This window comes from Urocitellus parryii, unplaced genomic scaffold (assembly GCF_045843805.1).
Source record: "Urocitellus parryii isolate mUroPar1 unplaced genomic scaffold, mUroPar1.hap1 Scaffold_35, whole genome shotgun sequence".
NCBI lineage: Eukaryota > Metazoa > Chordata > Mammalia > Rodentia > Sciuridae > Urocitellus > Urocitellus parryii.
The window spans coordinates 397,366-418,436 of NW_027553167.1; the positions used below are offsets into that span (position 1 = coordinate 397,366).

The following is a 21,071-nucleotide window of genomic DNA, read 5'->3' on the forward strand; positions in this document are numbered from 1 at the left end:
ACACTACCACTGAGCCACAGCCCCACACAAATGTTTTTTGAACTTAAATTTTATCTGGTAAGGAAAGAAGTTTTGTTTCTTTTTTCTTTTGTACAAGATTGAACTCAGGTTCACTTTACCAATGAACTATATCCAGCCCTTTTTATTTTTTGAGACAGGTCTCATTAAGTTGCTAATACTGGCCTCAAATTTTCCATCCTCTTGCATTAGCCTCTCAAGTCACTGGGATTACAGGCATGCACCATCAAGCCCAAAGAATTCTTAAACTGGGCTGGGGTTGTGGCTCAGTGGTAGAGCACTCGCCTAGCACATGTGAGGCCCTGGGTTCGATCCCCAGCACCACATAAAAATAAATAAAATAAAGATATTGTGTCCAACTACAACTAAAAAAGAAATTTAAAATAAAGCAATATGAGTGTTTAATGTGAATGACAAGGGAAATATCACCATAATAAACTGCCTGCCTCCAGATTTGGCTATAGATATTTTTTATTTTACCCATATGTTTTTCATTTCTTGATCATTTATCATCTTTTAAGATATGCACTTATAATATGTGACATGAAATAATTTAATAAGGGGATGGATTATCTCATAACAGACTTGTGATCCTTCTGCCCCTGCCTTCCAGGTTGCTGGGATCATAGGCATGCACCACCACATCTAGCAACATAGAAACATTTTTTGTGGGTGATGACTAACTTTCCAAAGCAAAAGAAAAAAAAATAAAAAGAATAATATTAATTTATGTCTTCACAAATTGTGTAATATCTGCCTTAATAAAAGACAGCTGGATTCTCATATCAACTTCATACAGTCTGTAACCCTCACAGTGGTAAAGTCACTGCACATCATGAGGTTTCTAAGAAACTGTATTGTAGAAGCATGAGAGTAAGAGTGGAAAAGGCAGGACCGGGGCTGTAGCTCAGTGGTAGAGCATTTGCCTAGAATGTGTGAGGCACCAGGTTTGATTCCTGGCACCACATACAATAAACAAATAAAATAAAGGTATTGTGTCCATCTACAACTAAAAAAAATATTAAAAAAAAAGAGTGGAAAAGGCAGACATCGAGCTGGAATGTAACTCAGTGGCAGAGCACTTGCTTAGCAAGCAAAGGTCCTGGGGTGCGGCCCTGAGGGCATTGTTCATTTCATCTTTTTAAAAATATTTATTTTAGTTGTAGTTGGACACAACACATTTATTCCACTTATTTATTTTTATGTGGTGCTGAGGATGAACCCAGGGTCTTTTGCATGTGAGTCGAGCTCTCTGCTGCTGAGCAACAACCCCACCCCTGTTCATTTCATCTTAAAGCAAAAATATTTTTTCAGGGCATTAAAATTTAAAGACACAGTAATGATCTCTTCAGACCATACTGTGATAGACTGGAAAGTACATGGGGTTTGTTTGTCTGGTTTTTAGTTTTGGTGAAGACCTGGATTCAGATTGTATTTTTATCATTCAAAAATGCTTGTAATCCCAGGAACTCTGGAATGTGAGGCAGAAGGATCTTGAGTTCAAAGTCAGACTCAGCAATTTAGCAAGGCCCTAAGAAACTCAGCAAGACTCTGTAGCTAATAATTAATAATAATAATTAATATAATTTATATCATCAGATCCCTACTGATCAGCGATACTGCAAGTATTAACCTTGTACAATTTTTACCCCATGTTTGGAATGTACAGGTGCTTATCAGTACAGTCCTGGAAGTGGAATTACTGGGCCAAACAGTATGAGATAATAACACACTGGCTAAGAACACAGAGCCAGAAAACCCAGCTTATTAGTTTCACTACCAGCTGTATACTACCAGTCAAGCCAATTAACCTCTCTGTAATTACCTCAGTTCTCTCAACAAAACACTTCACAACTGTCCCCCAAAGACCATGTGTTAAAGGTTGGGCCCCCAGAGTGGTACTACTGGGAGGTGCTGTGGACTTTCAGGATGTGAAGCCCAAAGGTAGGGTTAATGGGGATGCATTCAGAGGGGACTGTGGGACCCTTTCCCTCCCTTTTAGCTTACCAACCATGAAGTGAGTGATTTGCTCCACCACTCACTCCCCCCATGATGTGCTACTTTGCCACAGGCCTGACGCAACAGAGCCCGTTTATCATGGATGGGAATCTCCAAGACTGTGAGCCCAAAGAATCCTTTTCTAAGTATTTCTGGGTATTTTGTTAAAGTGATGGGAAGCTAATGAACACCATCATGGGTCCTTATTTGTACCGTAAATGCAGAGTGTAGATAGATTTTTGGGCCAATGAGTTGAGATTTCAGATCCTCATGTTATTATGACCCAAAACATTTCTATAACCCCTGGAAGTTCCCTCTTGCCCATTTCCAGTTAATTCTTGACCCCTGAGCAAACCATGGAATCTATAAAAAATATAAGCACTAGAAATTAGAGGACAGTAGATGCAATTATTTATATGGCAGTCCTTCCGTCTTTTCTCATGGTGCTGGGAATTGAACATGGGGCCCCGTGTGTGCTAGGCAAGGGCTACACCACCACGCCCCACGTGCCTGGCCCTGTGGTGGGTTTTAAGTTTCCCATCTGTTGTTCTGCTCCTCTTAAATGCATGGGGCCCCATGTTCAATCTTTTGAATAAATTACTTTTTTTTGTATTGAATTTTTAGCTATATTTCTTTGTGTTTATTTTTTCAATGGTTTCTCTGGAGATTATAATATGCGATTTTAAATTTCAGTCTACTTCCAAATAATATACTATTTCATGAAAAACCTAAGAAACTGACAGTCTAATTCCATGTATTCCCTTCCCACCCACTGTGCTCTTGTTGCTTTACATTTAACTTTTTCACATGTAACAAATACAACAATACAATTGTTACTTTGCTTTACAAGCCAATAATTTTTTTTAAGAATTTCTTTTTAGTATTGGATACAGGTCTATTATAGACAAATTCTCAGCTTTTGTCTTTCTGAGAATATCTTCATTTTTGAAGGAAATTTTTACTGGATAGAGAATTTTTGGTTAGCAGCTTTTTTTTTGTTTTTTGTTTTAAATACTATGCTAAAGATGCCATGTAACTATCCCTGGCCTCCACTTTTTTGGCTGAAAAGTCAGTGATGATTCTCATCACTGTTCTGTAGATCACCTGCTTTTCACACCTCTTTTGATTGTTTTTAAGATCTGCTATTTATTTTTAGTTCCCAGTAGTTGGACTGTAATATACTGACGCTGTGGTTTGTTGTGTATTTATCCTGATTAGGGGTTGCAGATATTCTTGGATTTGTACATGGTCACTTTACCTTTTGATTTGTTTTTTCTACTCCCTTTCTCCTTCTAGAAACCTGGTGTGTATATGTGAGCTTGACAACATACAAGGCTCTTGGGATTTTATTTTATATTTTAAATCTTTTTCTTCTCTTTGTGTTTCCATTTGGATACTTTCTACTGACTTGACTCTGGACATGTTACCAGATGAGCTTGACAGCAGATGGATGCAGCAGTAGAAAGAATGAGAACCTTGCCAAGGAGCTGAGGGATCTTGGCTCTCTGGTTTTACCCCTGTCTTCCTGGGGCTGGGCTGTGGTGGCCCCATGGTCAGGAGAGGCAGGGAGCCCTGTGGAGAGGTTGTTTGGAGAATTACCTGCCTCTGAAGGCACAGCCTGATTGTTCCCATCCAGGGAGGATTCTTTCTTGTGTCAGTAGAGGCTGAGAGAAACCATGAAATTCTTCTGAATGGCTGTTACTTTGTAAAATCTAGTTCATTTAGGTTGTTTGTATATTTGGGTAATGGGCCTTAAAAAAAAAATCTTGCCTGTTTTGGTTATATGGATTTGTGCCAGTCTCTGTGATATGGGTGAATTGAGGAGGATGTGAAGTTACTTCAAGGACTGTTTTTTTTTTTTTGGGGGGGGGATTGGGGATTGAACCCAGGGGTGCCTAACCACTGAATGACATCTCCAGTCCTTTTTCATGTTTTATTTAGAGACAGGGTCTTGATGAGTTGCTTAGGTCCTGGTTAAGTTGCTGAGGCTGGCTTTGAACTCACAATCCTTCTGCCTCAGCCTCCTGAGCCATTGGGATCAAGAGTGCGTACCATGTCTGGCAAGGACTGTTATTATATTTAAAGAATATAATAAGGTCATTATTATGACTATTATTATATTTTGAAGGGTTTTACCCATTGTCCTTCATAGTGACTATACCTACACTAAAGGATGCTTTCCTTTATTGAGAAGGCAGGGCCAAGGCTTTAAGGAAGTGAAATTAGTAGCAACTAGGAAGAGTCACAGGGATGACTGAGTTGAAACAACAGTCACTTGGAGTCACTTGGAGAAAGATGACCCTCAGATCTGTGGGAGGACATTAAGTCCCCTAGGAAAGCTCACAGCTCTGCAAGAAATGATTACTGCTTCAACATCTTAGGGGTGCACACTGAGGCTGAGAACCAGGAGGAAGACCCTGAGAGGCAGAAAGGACTCAGAGGCATGTCCCAGGTAACGATTAAAAAATATTATCAAGATAATGTCAGATGCTTGCAGAGAAAATAACAGATATCATTACAAAAATCTTACAGAACATTGTTTTGAAATTGAGCAACTATTTTGGGCTGTGGATATAGCTGTGATCATTTCAGATAAGGTTCCTCTTCTCATAGAACTTATAATAGGGTGGTGGGGATAGAACAATAAGTATAATAGATAAATGATTATAGACCATAACATTTACTATGAAGATAACAAAACACTGTGTGGTGACTGTGAATGAGTAGCAATCTGAGAAAGAATGGTGGGAAAAATCTCTTGGATGAACACTAAAAGGTAAGAAAATCCAAACATGTAAATATTTGGAAGGAAGAAAACATTTCAAAAGAGAAAAAAGTAAAATCATAAGTCAAGTTGAGAGAGAGAGTATCAGGTGTTTGGAAAGAAGGTCCATGTAGCCAAAATGTAGTGAGAAAGGAAGATTTAAAAATCCTGGAGAAGACAAATCACCAGCAATGACTAGAGGTGCTGGAAAACGGGGTTCAGAACTCCCAGTGGTTGGAAACTGAGAAGGCTACTTTGGAAGGAAGGAGCTACAGAGATGCAAAGCCATTCACAAACCTTCCCAAATCCACAGCTGGTTCTCAAATTACATACAACTAGGAGACTACAAGGAATCCAGGATACAGAAACAGCTGGAAGGCTGGAAAAATGCTGAGCAGAGATTTTTGGCTGCTGCCAACAGCAGGGAAGAAGGGTTGGGAGTCTGAATTTTGCCAAGTTGAAGAGGCTCACTCAACATCATTAAAACCCAGATATGCCACACCTTAGAAGTAAAGATGATGACTCAGGAAGAAGGATTTACCATACAGGGAAAGGCAACACTCCAACACAACCATCTTAGCAAAGTGTACAATCACACTTCCACAAGTTCAAGACAATTAGCTCACAGTTTAACTTTTGGCTAAAACAAAATAGCACTCTTCAGCAGAAGAGTACCTAAAATCTCATATTTCCTGCAGTATTCAGTATACAATTAAAAACAAAAAATCAAACAAACAAACATATGTGGAAAGAAAATGTGACCCAAGGTTAAGAGAAAAACAGTAGATAGTAGTAGAACCTGAGATGATCCATATGTTGGAATTAGTGAGATACGGAAGTTAAAAACCAGGACCTAAAATAGGAGTCACATTTAATGAGTAAATAAGAAATCTAAACATAGGAAACATAAAAATTTAGAATTCAGGGAAAAAAATCTAGGGGGAAAAAGCCCACAAAAAACAAATACAGGAAAACAAAACCCCAAACAAACAAAAACTCCCACTGGATAAACTGAACAGAATACTGGAGACAGGTGAAGAAAGGATCAACTGAACTTAAAGACAAATCAATAGAAATTATGATTTCTATAGAGAGAAAAAATATGGAGGTGGGAAATCCAGAACCTGAGCATCTCATCTAGCAGTTTAACATATATATGATTAGTTCCCATAAGTGGAGCAAGATAATGCAGTGGAAAAAAATATTTAGAGAAATACTAACTGCAGATGTCCCAAATATTGTGAAAATCAAATTTCAGACCAAGCAATTCAGTTAACCCAGGGTATATTACACACTTAGCATATTATGGTAAATTGCAGATAAAGAGCAGACTTTCAAAGCAGCCAGAGGAAAAAAGGACACATTACATATACCAGAAGTATTAGGGATGACAGGCCATTCAGAGAAACAATAGAGGCCATGGTAGAATAAAATAACATTTAAAGTGCTGAAAGAGAAAAAAAAATCCAGAAATCTATATTTAGCAAGCTGTCTTTCAACAGCGAAGATGGAGGTCTCCACAGGAGTTTAAGTCCTTTATAATTTTTACATGTTGGAAGAAATTGAAGGACAAAAAAAAGATAGCAATTTGAGGGCTAGTTAGAAGAGGATGAGCATGAAACACCTAAAAGGTGGACAGGCGTGATGACTGGGACACCAAGAACAAACTATGAAGACAAAAGGTATAAGCTGTTAAAGCAGGATGTGAATAATGAGCACTCAGAGGCTCCTTCCTCAGAGCTGTAATTTGGATTAATAAACCACTTAATAATTCCAGTGGGACAGTGGGTGCACGGAGTACCCCAGAGTTAGTAAAATGGCAGTAAAGTTGTACTTCAAGATATTCAAAGAAAAGATGAAGCTTTACAGCCACCAGAACAACAAACATCCAACAATTTTAGTGGGTCTCAAATTTGTCTTAAATCAACAATCTTCTGCTTGGATTAATGTCTTGATTAAATATCACAATGCAAAACAACAGCACATTAAGTAAAAGATATGCAGCTGGTAAACATGACTAGGAAATTTATAAGTATACTGCATATTCTTATGCAGTACAATTTTTCTTTCGCTTGTTCAGGCACTGTTATTTAAATAAACCTGGAGTACCTAAAATAGAATTCAGGTTTACAAGATGAAAGCTGGCAGTAGAAATATGTGTTTTGGAGAAGTACAAAAATCTCAAGAAAGAAAAATATAGATAACATGTTTTATGCATCTTGTTTAGTGAAAGAGCTGTGGTTAGAATGGTCTAAAGCAGCAGGTGCAATGGATATTGCCATACACAGTATGAATTTTGAAAGCAGGATGCTTACCACTAGTAGTAACAAAAACATTCAGCATTGTTTTGATACTCATTTATAATAAAATATTGGGAAGGGCTGATGAATTTCTGTTAAAAGCTGCTTCTCTATGTTACACGTAACAGATGGTAAGTATTTTACAGTTTTGTTTAATAAATCATGCATTTAAATGAAGTCAACAAAAAGGAAATATAAGAATATGCAATTTTGACATTAAAGTTAGTCTTAAAATGTAAGTAAAATAAGGAATGTGTCCTAGGCGGTGAGAATGTGAGGCAGACCCATCAGAAAAACAAATTCTATGGAAATCTGCCACCAATAATCCTAAATATATGAAATGCTAAAAGTTCTTTCAGCTAAAGGTAAATGACATGGGACAAAAGCTCAATTTTATAGGAAGGAAGGAAGAGCAACGGAAATGGTAATAAGTGTGTAAAATAGTTATTTTTTATTCTTCCTTTTTCCTTCTTGCTCCTAATAATTATTTACTTCAAAGTTGCTATTAGGTAGGCTAAACAGGTTGTCATTCATGGTGGGGGGTAGGCAGTGTCACAGTGTCACTGTGACACTTTGGGGTATCAAAGAATGACAATAGTCAGGAACACCCATTCAGGCAGAATAAAACAAAAAGTCTGGGTTGGTAGAACCCTGTGCCCCTGAAGATGGGATCAAGAACACAACATTATAATTTTTCACATCAAACAACTAGTTCTTTCAATGACACTAGGGGTGGGTTGGGAAAGAATATTTTACAGTGAAATAAACAATTTTTTAAAATCTGAAACAATCTCCAATTTATAGAAGTTTCAAAGTACAAATTTGAGTTGTTTTTCCTCAGCTAGTTGAGAAATGTTTTAAGTACAGGATTTACTTATGAACCATTTTGATAGCAAACTGCCTATTACCTTTGAATGTCAGTGAACATTTTCTACATGCAAGATTGTTTTTCCGATATAAGCAGAATCCAAATTGTGACATTAACAGATGTGGAGATACCTTCTATTCCTCAAAATCCATTTGAGTTTTGCCAAGTGTCCTAATACATTCTTCTAGCAAAACATACAGTCCAAAACCACACGTTGCATTTAGGTGTTATGACTGTTCAGCCTCTCCAATCTGGATCAGCTTTATTTATTTACTTATTTATTTATTTTTTAAAGGAGGCCTTGGAAAAGAAGGAAGAAAAGAAGGCCTGTCCTTGACTTTTTAGACCTTGAAACTTTGGAAGATCATGAGTTGTTTCATCAAATGTTTTCCCATTTGTTTGTCTGATGTATTAGATAGAGGTAATTTAAACTTTAGAAATTAAATTTATGTTGATTCTACATTATGCTCCTGTGTGTATGTATGTGTGTGCAAGGGGGGAAGGGTTTTTCCTTCAAGGGAAAGCTTATTCCTTGTCCCAGAGTCTGGAATGGGTTTAGCCATGGGCAGGTGAGTGGAGGGCAGGTCCATAAAGTCCCAGCACATCCCCCTTGCTTTCTCCCTATCACATGCTCTGGAGAAGTAGATGTCTGCTGTGGGCGCACACAGGCAGCATAGGGAGAAGCTCACAAGGTGGAAGACTGAGGAACTGAGGAACAAGGCCTCCAGTAAACAGACCTACGAGTCAGCTGATATGTTAGCTCTAGCCAACCCTTCAGGTAACTGGAGCTCTGGATGACATGTGGATCACAGCACCATGACAGACTCTGAACCAGAGTCACATCAGCCAGGCCCCTTGAATTCCTGATCCACAAAGAACTTGAGATAACAAATGATTGCTCTTTTAAGCTGCTAAGTATTGGGGTAATTTGTTACCAAAATATACAATAGAGTAATCCACTGCACTAACAGAATGAAGCAGAAAAATATTAGCATCTAAAACAGATGCAAAGAAGTATTAAGACAGAATTCTTAATAAATTCTTAATAAAACTTCCAGGAAACCAGAAACAGAATCTTCTTGAATGTAATAATGGACAACCTACAATAAACACTGCACTATATACTACTGAAAATATTCAATGGTATAATATTGAATGTTTTTCCCAGAGGGATGAGAAAATTCAAAGATTTTTCTTCTTTTTCAATAGACACTAGAAGTTTAGCCAGTGCTATAAGGCATGGGATAGGGGTGGAAGAAAGAAAGAAAAGAAAAACACAACAAAAACAAAAAAAAAATTGAAAGAGAAACAAACAAAAAAGACCCCCCAAATAAAACAAAGACTACAAGGAAATGGAAAAAGTAAAACTATATTTTTAGAAAGCATAATTGCGTATGTAAAGACTCCTGAGGAATCATGTATAATACAAGATAGCTACTAGTACTAAAAAGTGAATTAAACATTAAAAAGTATCCCAAGTCTATAACAATGACCAAAAAAATGGCATTTTACATGTAAGCAACAAGCAATTATAAACGAAAATGAAAAAAATACAATGCCATTTGCAAATTAAAAAACTGAATACCTGAGGAAAAATTGAACAAAAATACTTTTACACTTTCACTAAAAACCCCAAGAAAGTGCAGAGAGAAAGTAAAGAAGACCTAAGTAAACGGAGCATGAGATACCATGCTCAAAGATCAAAAGCTTTCATATAATTTTTGACTCAAAAGCTGTTCGGTGAGAGGAATGTCTTTCAGCAGGTGAGCCTAGGACAACTGAACAAGCGCATGGGAGAACAATGAACTTTTCACAGTGAATAAAAATCAATCAGAGATGAATCGAAGAACTAAATACAAAATTAAAAACAGGAAGACTATAGAAGAAAAATATCTTTGAGAACTTAAGGCAGGTAGATAATTAACGGGGAATAAAAAAGTTGGGAACCAAAGACAAAACTGATGACTTGGACTCCATTAACTTTAAAACTACACTATTAGAAATATTATCAAGAAAATGAAAAGGCAAGCTATAGAATGGGAGAAAATATTCACAATGAATATATCTCATGAAAAAAATTATCTGAACATATAAGGAATTTCTATAAATTAGTAAGAAATAAGACAAAAATAATTTTAAAAATAGGTAAAAGACTTGAACAAGCAACTTCATAAGAATATAAGTGACAAATTAGCATTTGCAAAGATGCTTAAACATTATTAGTCACTTGGGAAATGCAAATTAAACACAATGAGATACCATTCTATACCCACTAGGAGGACTGAAGTTAAAAAGATGGTATCAAATACTGATGAGGACTAGAGCACACAAAAGCTCTGCGCTGGAGACAGGGTGTTGTGGTTAGTTATGAGGTGTCCCTCAAAAGCTTGTGTGTGAGACAATGTAAGAAGGTTTAGAGGTGAACCACCGAGTTATGAGAACCTTACCCCAATCAATGAATTAATCCTGATAGGGATAAACTGAGTAGTAAATGAAGGCAGGTAGAGGAGGTGGGTCCCTGGGGGTATGCCTTTGGGGTACATATTTTGTCTTTGGCCAGTGGAGGCTCTCTCTGTATCCTAGTGCCACATCTTAAGCCTCTTTTCTTCACCACACTCTCTCTGTGATGTTCTGCCTCACCTTCAGCCCAAAACTACAGAGTTGACCACTTATGGACTGAGACCTCTGAAACCCTGAGCACCGAAATAAACTTTTCCTCCTCCTAAAATTATTCTTGTCAGGTCATTTGGTCACAGCAACAAAAAAGCTGACTAAAACATATGGTATAGTGATAAAACCACCTTTGATAGCCATTTAGCAACTTCTTAGAACATTATCTATGCATATACTCTAAGAACTGGAAATTCTTCTACTACTTACCCAAAGGAAGTGAGAACCTATGTATATAAAAATAATTTTAGAAGAACCAGGTTTAGTGGTGTACTCCTGTAGTCTTAGTGGCTTGGAAAGCTGAGGTAGGAGGATTGAAAGTTCAAAGCCAGCCTCAGGGAACTTGGTGAGGCCCTAAATAACTTAACAAGATGTTGTCTTAGAATAAAAATAAGTACATAAAAAGGACTGGGAATGTGACTAAGTGCTCCTGGGTTCAAACCCTGGTACAAAAAACAACACAAAGCAAAACAAAACAAAAACCCAATCTGTAAAAGAATGTTCATAGCATCCAGATTCATAATAGTTAAAAATTGGAAACAAGCTGGGCTTTGGTGGTGCACGCCTGTAATTCCAGTGGCTCGGGAGGCTGGATCACAAGTTCAAAGCCAGCCTCAGTAAAAGTGAGGCACTAAGCAACTCAGTGAGACCCTGTCTCTAAATAGGGCTGAGGATGTGGCTCAGTGGTCGAGTACCCTCGAGTTCAATCCCTGGTACCCCTCACCTTCCAAAAAAAAAACAAAAAACAAAAAAACTGGAAACGACTTACATTAGTTCACAATCAGGAAAGGGAAAAGTAACTTAGGGTCTACTCATATAAGAGAATATAATTTCCCAATTAAAAAAAAAAAAACAGACTATGAGACATTTGCAAAACAATATTTCATGTGGAATAATCAACCATACTATATTCTGCATTATTTTGCTTATGTGAAACTCAAGAATAGGTAAATTATGACTGAAATCACAATGGATGCTTATGGAAAATGGGACCCACAGAAGGGACTTTCTGAGGTTACTGGTATTTCTGCATTTTGACTAGGATGGTGGTTACGTGGAGTATACTTTATGAAAGTCAAATCATACTGATTTTAGAAGTGAGCCACCTTAAATATAAAGATGCAGAAAGGCTAAACACAAAAAGGATGGGGAAAAGATGCACCATGCAAATACCAACCAAAGAAATAATAATTTAGATTTCAAAGCAAAATGTTTTCCTGGAGATAAAGGAGTACATTTCAAAATTTTATCAGGTTTGCTTTATCAGTGGGACATAAAATTCTAAATCCATAGGTACATAATGTAGCTACAAAATAGATAAAGCAAAACTGACAGAATAAAGGAGAAAAATTGACAAATTCACAACCGTGGCGGCAGATTTTAACCCATTTCTCTTAGTAACTGACAGAATCAGGTCTCAAAAAACCAGCAAGGTTAACATAAAATAAACCTGATTACTAATCTTAATTCCACTCATAGAACACAGCACCTAGCAGCTGAAGAGTACATAATCCAGTCAAGTAAATAGGGAACATTTATCAAAACTGACCGTTGTTGGGCTATATAGCAAGCTGCATCATATTTTAAAGGATTTAAATTACATAAAATGTGTCCTCTCACCTCAAACCATGGTGCTAGCAATCATTAACAAAACTAACTGGGATTATGCCTAGGTGTGCCCTGAGAAAGACATACAGATGACACTGGGGCGAAGATGAAATTGTGATGTAAACTGGAAAATTACCTGAACAAAGGGATTATGATATGATGATGTATGAAAATTTGCTGGATCTAGCAAAAGCCATGGTTAACGTTTTAAAATATAAGGAATATAACTGAAAAAGAGACTAAAATTGAGTGCTGGCTACCTACTTCAAGTAGTTAGAAAAGGAGTAATGCAACTGAACAGGATGGAGATCATAAAGTTAGCAGCAGAAATTAATAAAATACAGAATAGATAATATCGAAATGAAAAGGGTTATCGACATACAATCTTAACATTGTTACACAAATAAATTGGAAAAAGTCCATGAAAGTCAAAATTCTTAAACAAATCCCAATTTATCAAAACCAATGCAAGCAGAAATAAATGACCTGAGAATGAAAGAAACTGATTTCTTAATTAAACTCTATCATACAAGGAGGGTTTAAGCCCAGATGGCAACACTGATGAATTTCACAATTTAAGAAAAGAGCAATTTTACAGTCTTCCATAGACTTTTCCAGTTGTATAAGATAATCACAATCTTGATACAAATCTAAAATGTGTATTCAGAAAAGGGTGTTACATAATATTCTCATGTATAAAACTAAAAAATCCTAAAACACAATAGTCAATTATAGGTAGTGATGTATAAAAATAATGTCACAACCTAAGTGGGCTAAATCCATGAAAATGACAGCAAAATTAACATTATCTGCATAAAAGACATTATGTAATTAGTACAATACATACAGAAAAAGTTCTGATAAATTCAATACTGAGTTAAAAAAAAATCCCAGAAACAATGAAAAGGAAGATGTTTGAATAATGTAATATGGCTATGTATAAAAAAACCTGCATCGAAAATAGTTACTGGTACAACGAAATGTCCCAATAACATTACACCAAGATCAGAAGACCCATTACCATCATTTCTTTTCAGTGTTGTTGTGGAGATCCTACAGGATCTAATAAAATAAGAAATAAAAAGCTTAAGGATTAGGGCCTGCCGCCGCCCTAAGTTGAGGGAGAGGCCCGGCCCAGCACGAACCTCTCCCGGCGCTGCCGGCGCACGGCCTGGCCCCTGCAGAGGGGCACGCAGAGGCGGCGGCCGCTCGTAAGCCGGCCCTTGGCCTGGCCCGCCTGCCGCCAGCCACGCGAAGCCGCCTCAGCAGCAGGGACGCCGCCATGGCCTCCAGGACGCCACCGTCGCCGCCATCTTGGGACGCCGGCTGGGTCACCTGACCTCCCCGCCCACCTCGGCAGCCACCTTCGCCGCGAGGGCGGGGCGGCTGGGGCGGGGCCTGGGACGGTGGCCCCGCCCCCGACCGGCTCAAGATGGCGAGCGAGCGGGTGTTCGCGGGCTGCCGGCGATCCCCGCCCCTACCGCCCCGCCCAGCTCCGGGGGTGTGTCCCAGCCCGCCCGGGGCCCCGCGCTCTGCGGGCTGGCAGGACTACTGGACACCGGTGAGTACCGCCGCGCCTCGCCCTCCGCGGGCCACCTGTGGCGCCCGCCCGCCAGGAGGAAGGGCTCCCTCCCGGCCTCGCCCGCCTCCCCGCGCTCCGGGCGTGCCAGCACCGTGTCCCGCCCCCGGCCCTAGGAGTCCCGGGCCCCCTCATTTCTTGGGTGGGCCCCTCCACTGTCCCATCCTGCCAAGAACTCTCCTTTTCTTTGGAGAACTTTGAGGCTGCTGGGGGGGGTGTTGTGGTGTGTGAAGCCTTAACTTTCTGTCCGTTCTCTTGGTTCGCGCCGGTTGCAGTTCTGCAAGGCCCAGGCGGACCAGAAAGAGTTGCCGCTCCGCGGGTCTAAGCCGGGCCACATGGGTATGCTACAAGTGGCCTCCACACCAGGAGTGCCAGGGGTGAGGAAGGCCCGTGTAAATCGCCAAAATAGCTCCCTGTGATCTGGGCCTTTGGGGTCCTGGTCAGGGAGGAAACTACCCCTCTACCCTTACCATCTGCAGATTTCCTACCAAGAGCTGGTGTTGACTGAAAGGCTTCCACAGACCAGGCAGTGTTAAATCTTAAACCCTTTCCCTCTTTAGAGAGGGCAACTTTAGGGCTGGGGTTGTGGCTCAGTGGTAGAGCGCTTGCCTAGCATGCAAGAGGCACTGGGTTCCATCCTCAGCACCACATAAAAATAAGATAAAGATACTGTGTCCACCTGAAACTAAAAAATAAATATTAAAAAATTTTAAAAAAGAGAGCAACTTTATTGAAGTAGCAGCACACTTGAAGGGGCGATAGAAGTAAGTAGGGAGCTCACTCTCTGGGGTTATATGGACCAGAATGAAAACCTTACTCGCTATTTACTAGCAGTGTGATCCTGGGCCAGTTAGTGTATCACAGCAAGTACTAGTGACCATATTTGAAATTGGGCATCATAGCAGCCCACCTCAGAAGACTTGTGAGAACTGAATGTATAAAGGGTTTAATATAAAGCCTGTATGTAGTAAACACTCAGTAAATATTGGCTGCCATTATGGTTATTAATATGAGCATTACTAATATTTAACTTTCTTGAGCCAGGTACAGTTTAAACCTGGGTTCTAAGAGCTGAGTAGTTTTACCTGTGGGCATCCTCAAGTCAAAGGAATGTATTATTTCCCTGGTACATGATGGTGAGTTGCCATCAAGGTACCTTTCACTCATAGATTTGATGTTTGGCCTAGCAGGAAAGACTTTTCTACCAGTTTCAGTTGTCTAGCCAACCCAAATCTCAGCAGCTTAACCCCACAGCATTTTATTATTTCTTTTATTTTCTGGTTTGACTGGGTGGTACTCCTGCAAGGATCTGAGTTCTCCAGGTGATGTTTCTGCTTGGCTTGGTTGGCCTTCTCATGGTGTGGTGGCCACAGGGAGTTGAACTTTCTTGCTGGTGGCTAGTTTCCTTCAGTCTTTTTTTTTTTGTATTTATATGTGTAAAAGGGAAGTAAAAGAGTACAAAGGGAAAATTATGATTTCTCTTTGGCCTTATTTGAATATAAGTATTGGGTGTTTGAGACTTGTAGTAAAAAAAGGCTCATATACTCTTTAGCAGATGGCTGAAGACTTGCCCCAGTAAGGAAGTAAACCATCATATGGCTCTGAACATAATCACTCCTCAGGCAGGACAACTTTGGGAGTCTCTTCCGGCTTCTTGTTTGGGTAAGGGTGGGAGCTACAAGGTGCTCTGCCTTATGACTTCGGAGTATAGTGAATCTAATAGCCAGTAGTAGGAGGTCTTCCCCTACCCCTCAACTTATTTTTTATTTTCATTTATTTGTATTTTTGGTTTAGTATTTTTGATCTTTTTAATTTTTTTATTTGTTCCTTTTAGATATACATGACAGTAGAGTGTATTTTGACATTATACATAACTGGAATATAACTTATTTCTAATTAGAATTCCATTCTTGTGATTGTACATGATGCGGCATTTCACTGGTGGTGTAGTCCCTCGATTTGTGCTGCCTTGTGTCTTATACTTGATGATTGGAGTATTTGGGTGGCATTATCAGACGGATTGACACCAAGAACTCTGAAGCCCTACTACCCTTTCGTGGCTTTCCATAACCTGTAGCTGGGTTGGCTTGGGTGGATCACTCGCCCATTCTGCTTATTTCTCCTCCTCCTCCTCCTCCTCCTCCTCCTCCTCCTCCTCCTCCTCCTCCTCCTCCAGGAATCAGGGATTGAAATCAGAGGTGCTTAACCACTGAGCCACATTCCCAGCTCTTTTTCATATTTTATTTTGAGATAGACTCGTGAGTTGCTTAGGGCCTCACTAAGTTGCTGAAGCTGGCTTTGAGCTTGTGGTCATCATGCCTTAGCCTCCCAAGCCGTTGGGATTACAGGCATGTGCCACAGCACCTGGCCTTTTTAATTTCTTTCGAAAATAGCATGATAGGTGATGTATCCTAGTGTTGGCTTGAGGATTAGATGAGATAGTACACATAAACATTGTAACCCAATGCCTGGCATAGTGGGTATTCTGTTCAGTAGTGGGTATTCTGTTCAGCTGCTACTATGTGAGGTATTTTGGATTACCTGCATTTTAAATGAAAAAAAAAAACAACCCTGAGAATTAGACTAAATAACTTATCTAGTATGCCACAATTTGTAAATGGTAGAACTAACAATCAAATTCTGTTCCGTCTGACTCTTGTTCTTTTTATTCCATTGTGCAGATCAGTCTCACAAATATTCTTTTTAAATTTTTTTTTGGGGGGAATAGGATCTTTTTCTGTTGCCCAGGCTTATCTTGAACTCATGAACTATAGTGATCCTCCTACCTGAGCCTCCAAGTAGCTGGAAATGTCAGCACATACCACACAACTCGCTATAAAGACTTAACCCAGTGATTGGGGGATAAGTGTCTGTTGTCCCCCTTGGGCACTTTTGTTTAAATGATGCAATGCTTCTTGGTTTAGGCTGTAAGTCCCTTCCCGCAGGGATGTAGGTCATCCTTTCTTATAACTCAATGTGCTGCATGATCTAGGTGCTCAATTAGTGTTGTTATGTTAACAATAATGGGTCCCTAGGTGTGATTCTTGATTAAGTTTGGTTAATTCATAAAAGAGAACATAATGAATGGGTGCCTTGTTTTTTTAAATCATTCAGAGTCTTCGGGCCATCACAGCACTGAAAAGATTTAATTTTAGGGAATTGGCTTGCTGAAGCAATCTAAATTCCTTCTCTGGAGAGCAGAAAGTGTGGGGGGATGGCCTAGCATATTGGTTTTCATGTAGCACTGCCTGTTGAAGGTGGAGCTCAAGAGTCAGCCTAAGGGGTTGAGGGTCTGTGAATGTTAGGGTTGCTTATAACATGTGAAGGCTGAAAAAGTATTATTGTTGGTAATGTTTGCTTGTCCAACTTAGAATTTAATGGATGAACAAAAGTGGGTGGGGAAAAAAAACCATGAAAGAATCTATTGCAAATCTAGAGACCTGAGAGACTTGTCAACAAATTATAATATGTAGTTGCTATGGTTTGGATCTAGAATGTCCCCAAAGGCTCATATATCAAAGGCTTGGTCTCCAATTCAGCAATGTTCGAAAGTGGAGCTTTTAAGAAATGATTGGATCATGAGGCCTCTAACCTCGTCTGTGGGTTAATCTGTTGGTGGATTTATAATTTGAATGGACTACTTGGAGTTTGTAGAGACTGTAGGAGTTGTAATGGGGGGGGCTTTGGGGACTTTATCTTGTCCCCAGCCCTTCCCTCCCTCCCTTTTCTCTCTCTCCCTTCCTCTCTCCCTTTCTGCTGCTGTAAGGTGAGCAGTTTTCCTCTGCCATGTCCTTCTGGCATGATGTCAGTTATAACGTTTTTATAAAAGTTTGCCTGATGTTTTGACTTTGGAACCAGCCATTCAGAACTGAGACCTCTGAAAGTGTGCATCAAATATATCTTTCCTTTTCTCAGGCACTTTGTGCTAGTGGAGGAAAGCTGACTGATGCAGCAGTCATGTTTGGACCCTTGGTTGCACTCTCCAGGGAAGGACGTCATAGAGATAGCTGAAGAGCACTGAGCTTGAGACTGGGTATTGGTAGCAAGAATTCTTGTTAATTTTGTTGGGTGTGATAATGGGTGCTATTTTTTTATTTGTTGGATGTGATAAAGGTGTTATCCAAAACAAACAAGCCTTCATGAGTGAAATGATTTGATGTGCGATGTTTGCTTTTAAATGCTGCAACAAATATTAAATAAAAGGTTGGGAGAAGGGGTCATGGAAAAAAATGGCTGGGGACTAGCCTCTCTATTTTTACATGTTTAAAAATTTTCCAAGAGATGTTTTAAAAATGAGGAACATCACATGATCAAGCACCAGCAAGGGAATTGGAAGTGGACTTTAATTCTGAAGTCATTATAGAGTTATAGATGCATCAGCTTCAAAAGAATGGCTCATAAAAACATTAGTATTTGGGGGAATGAGTGTTTCTTTTCAAATGCTTAGTTTTCAAAGGGTATCTGTGAAAGAGCTTGGAAGAGGGCATACTATGTATAACAAAAGCCAGGTGCCAACTGATATCTGGAGCCCTGGTGAAAACAGGCTCGGCCAGGCCAGTGGGATATGGACATATTCAGAGTCTTAGTGCTAGAAAGTACAAAGCATGTCCACCTTGAATGAAAGATGTCTCCAGAGCCAGGGCATTCCGGTCCACCTGCTTTGTTCCATGATTGCGAAAAGGCCCTTGTCAAGGACTATAACTAAGCTGCTGGCCTCCAGGCCAGAGGTATTTCATTAATTTGAGCCCAAAACTATTGGACTTTTTATCTGACTAGTATAAACTTGGATCAAAGATTGTCAGTTATAACGTTTTTATAAAAGTTTGCCTCTCAAGTGAAATAATTTGAATAGGATTGGCAACTAATTTAGTACTCTAATACTTGAGAACTAGGAGAAAAACTCAGATATCAGATTATTTTTTTAATCAGAGATGGGCAAATTCTTTTCCATGAAGGGTCAGATTACAGCTGACTTTGGCTTTTCAGGTCTGAAGATCTCTGACACAGCCTCAGCTCTGTGGTTATAGCCTGAAGCAGCTATAAAGCTCACATAAATGACTGCATAGCTGTGTCCTCCAAGACTTTATCTACAAACATAGGCAGTAGGCAGATTGGCTTCCTGGGCAGTGGCTTGTGGACCCCTGCTCTAAGTCACGCTTGGCTTTATTCCCTTAGTGCTGCCATGACTGTTGAGCTGAGCCAACCTGACCAGGGCCTCTCCCAGGATCAGGGAGAAAGCTGAGTGTTGAACCAGGACTACCCTGTTCTGTTGAAAGCCCCTTGGCAAGTTGCCCACCTGAGGTCTCATCTGTCCTGTGTTAGTTGAGAATGAATGTGTCTTCTTGTTGGGATGAGCATAGCAGGGGACCAGAGTCACAGTGGGGGAAGCAGGTCCAGCTTTGTTCCCCTCCTGCTCTGGGCTGTTCACTTTGATTGCCCTTTATTTTACTTTTCTCCCACTTCTCCTTTGCCACTTAATTCCCTTCCTCCTTCTTCCTCTTCTTCCTTCTCTTTCTTCCCTCTGTGTATCTTTTTTTTGTGTGTGTGTTTGGTACCAGGGATTGAACTCAGAGGTGCTTAGCCTCTGAGACACATCCCCATCCACTTTTATTTTTTGAGACAGGGTGTCACTAAGTTTCTTAGAACTTTGCTGAGACTAATCTTGAACTTGCAGTCCTCCTGCCTCCTGCCTCCTGAGTCGCTGGGATATTAGGCATGTGCAACCATGTCTGGCTCCATCTGTATCTTTTAATTGATTTTTTTCCAATTTACATTCAAGGTTATTATTGCTAAGTACAAGTCTTAGCCTTGTTATTTTGTTAAATTTCTTATGTTTATTTTGAATATTCCTTGATCTTTTATTTCTTTCTTATTTTTCATCTTTGTAGTTTGAATCTTTATTATATTAATAAGATTTTCTTTCCCTTTTCTCTTGTGTATCTGTTCTTATTCTGAGCTTTATACTTTTAATGTTTTCATCGTAGTAACTCTCTTTCTTTCACTTTTTGATGCAGGAGTCCAATTAGTATCCAATAATTGGGTCAGGTGGGCTTGAATCTTCAATTTTTGCTTGTGTTGGAAAGTCTGCTTCTTCCTTACTTCTGAAGGATAGCTTTGCTTGAAACACAACTCCTTACTTGGTATTTTGATTCTTCTCTGTGGAAGTGGAGCCCAACACTGGGCTCCTCTACTCGGCCATCTTCATAGAAACTTTTTATTAACTTTTTGGATTGAAAGGGGAATTTATTTGCCAGGAAAGATGATCACATCATATTTCTTCTCAAAACAGTGCATGTCTTCCTCTTTGCTGATTGGTTTCAGGGGTGCAGTCCATGGTTGACTGACTCCATTGCTCTGGGTTTGAGGTGAGGCAGCACATTGTGGTGGGAGGGTGTGGTGGACCAAATCTGCTCAGGGCAGGCTAGAATCAGAGAAGGTCCTGGATTTTTCATTTCCTGTGAAGCCAACAGATGAACATTAGCAATTCCTTGAAATTATCTCTGTTTGGAAAAGAGTTGTAAATGGCTATCTTCATCACAAATAAGAATAAAATCACATCATAAAATTTTTAAACATTTTTTGTTAGAAATTTTGTAACAAACCTAGGTATTGGAAGAGGAAATGTTTTTCATCTTCAAAAAGCCCATTAGTCTTAACCCTGATGAGAAGAAGAAAAGAGGTGAGGGTACATGGTTGGCTACCACGTTTGATAGTCAATCACCCATGAAACCAGTGTCCCTCCAAATTTTCCAAGGTGCCAGGACTGCAGGAAATGCTAGGCACAGAGGCATGAAGAAGCCTTGGGACCACCTCCTGAGATGCTCCCTGCCTAGAGGGGTGGCAGACAGTAAAGGTGGTACAGACAGAGATAGGCGAGTGAGGCAAGAGCTAGGGCACCAGGAAGATAGGGGGACTGTGCGCTGAGAGGAGGTGGGGGTGTGACATTGGAGTGGGGTGACGCTGAGGAAGGCAGCTCTCTGGGCAAAATATGCACAGAGGTGGAGTTTTGAGACAGCCTGCCCTGTTAGATGAGGCTTGATGAGTAGGTGGGAGACTTGGAAATAAGGGGTGTGTGGGAGATAAGGAATAGGAGGAGACTGGGTGATAGGACTGATGACTGTCAAGGGAAGAATCTGCTCCACCAGCTAGATGTTTTGCTGGAACTTAAGTCTTAGTAAGGCAACCCTGGCTGTGCTACAAAATCTATTGTTTTTTTAGGACTAATGATATGGCAATCCGTGTTCTGAGTGCTTCTAACATTTTAAT

General features: G+C 39.8%; 1 pseudogene; it reads left to right on the plus strand.

Annotated features, from left to right (window-relative positions):
- LOC144251989 (DNA mismatch repair protein Msh3-like) overlaps positions 1-3,638 on the plus strand; it is a 38,293-nt pseudogene extending 34,655 nt beyond the window's left edge.
- The last annotated feature ends 17,433 nt before the right edge of the window (positions 3,639-21,071 follow it).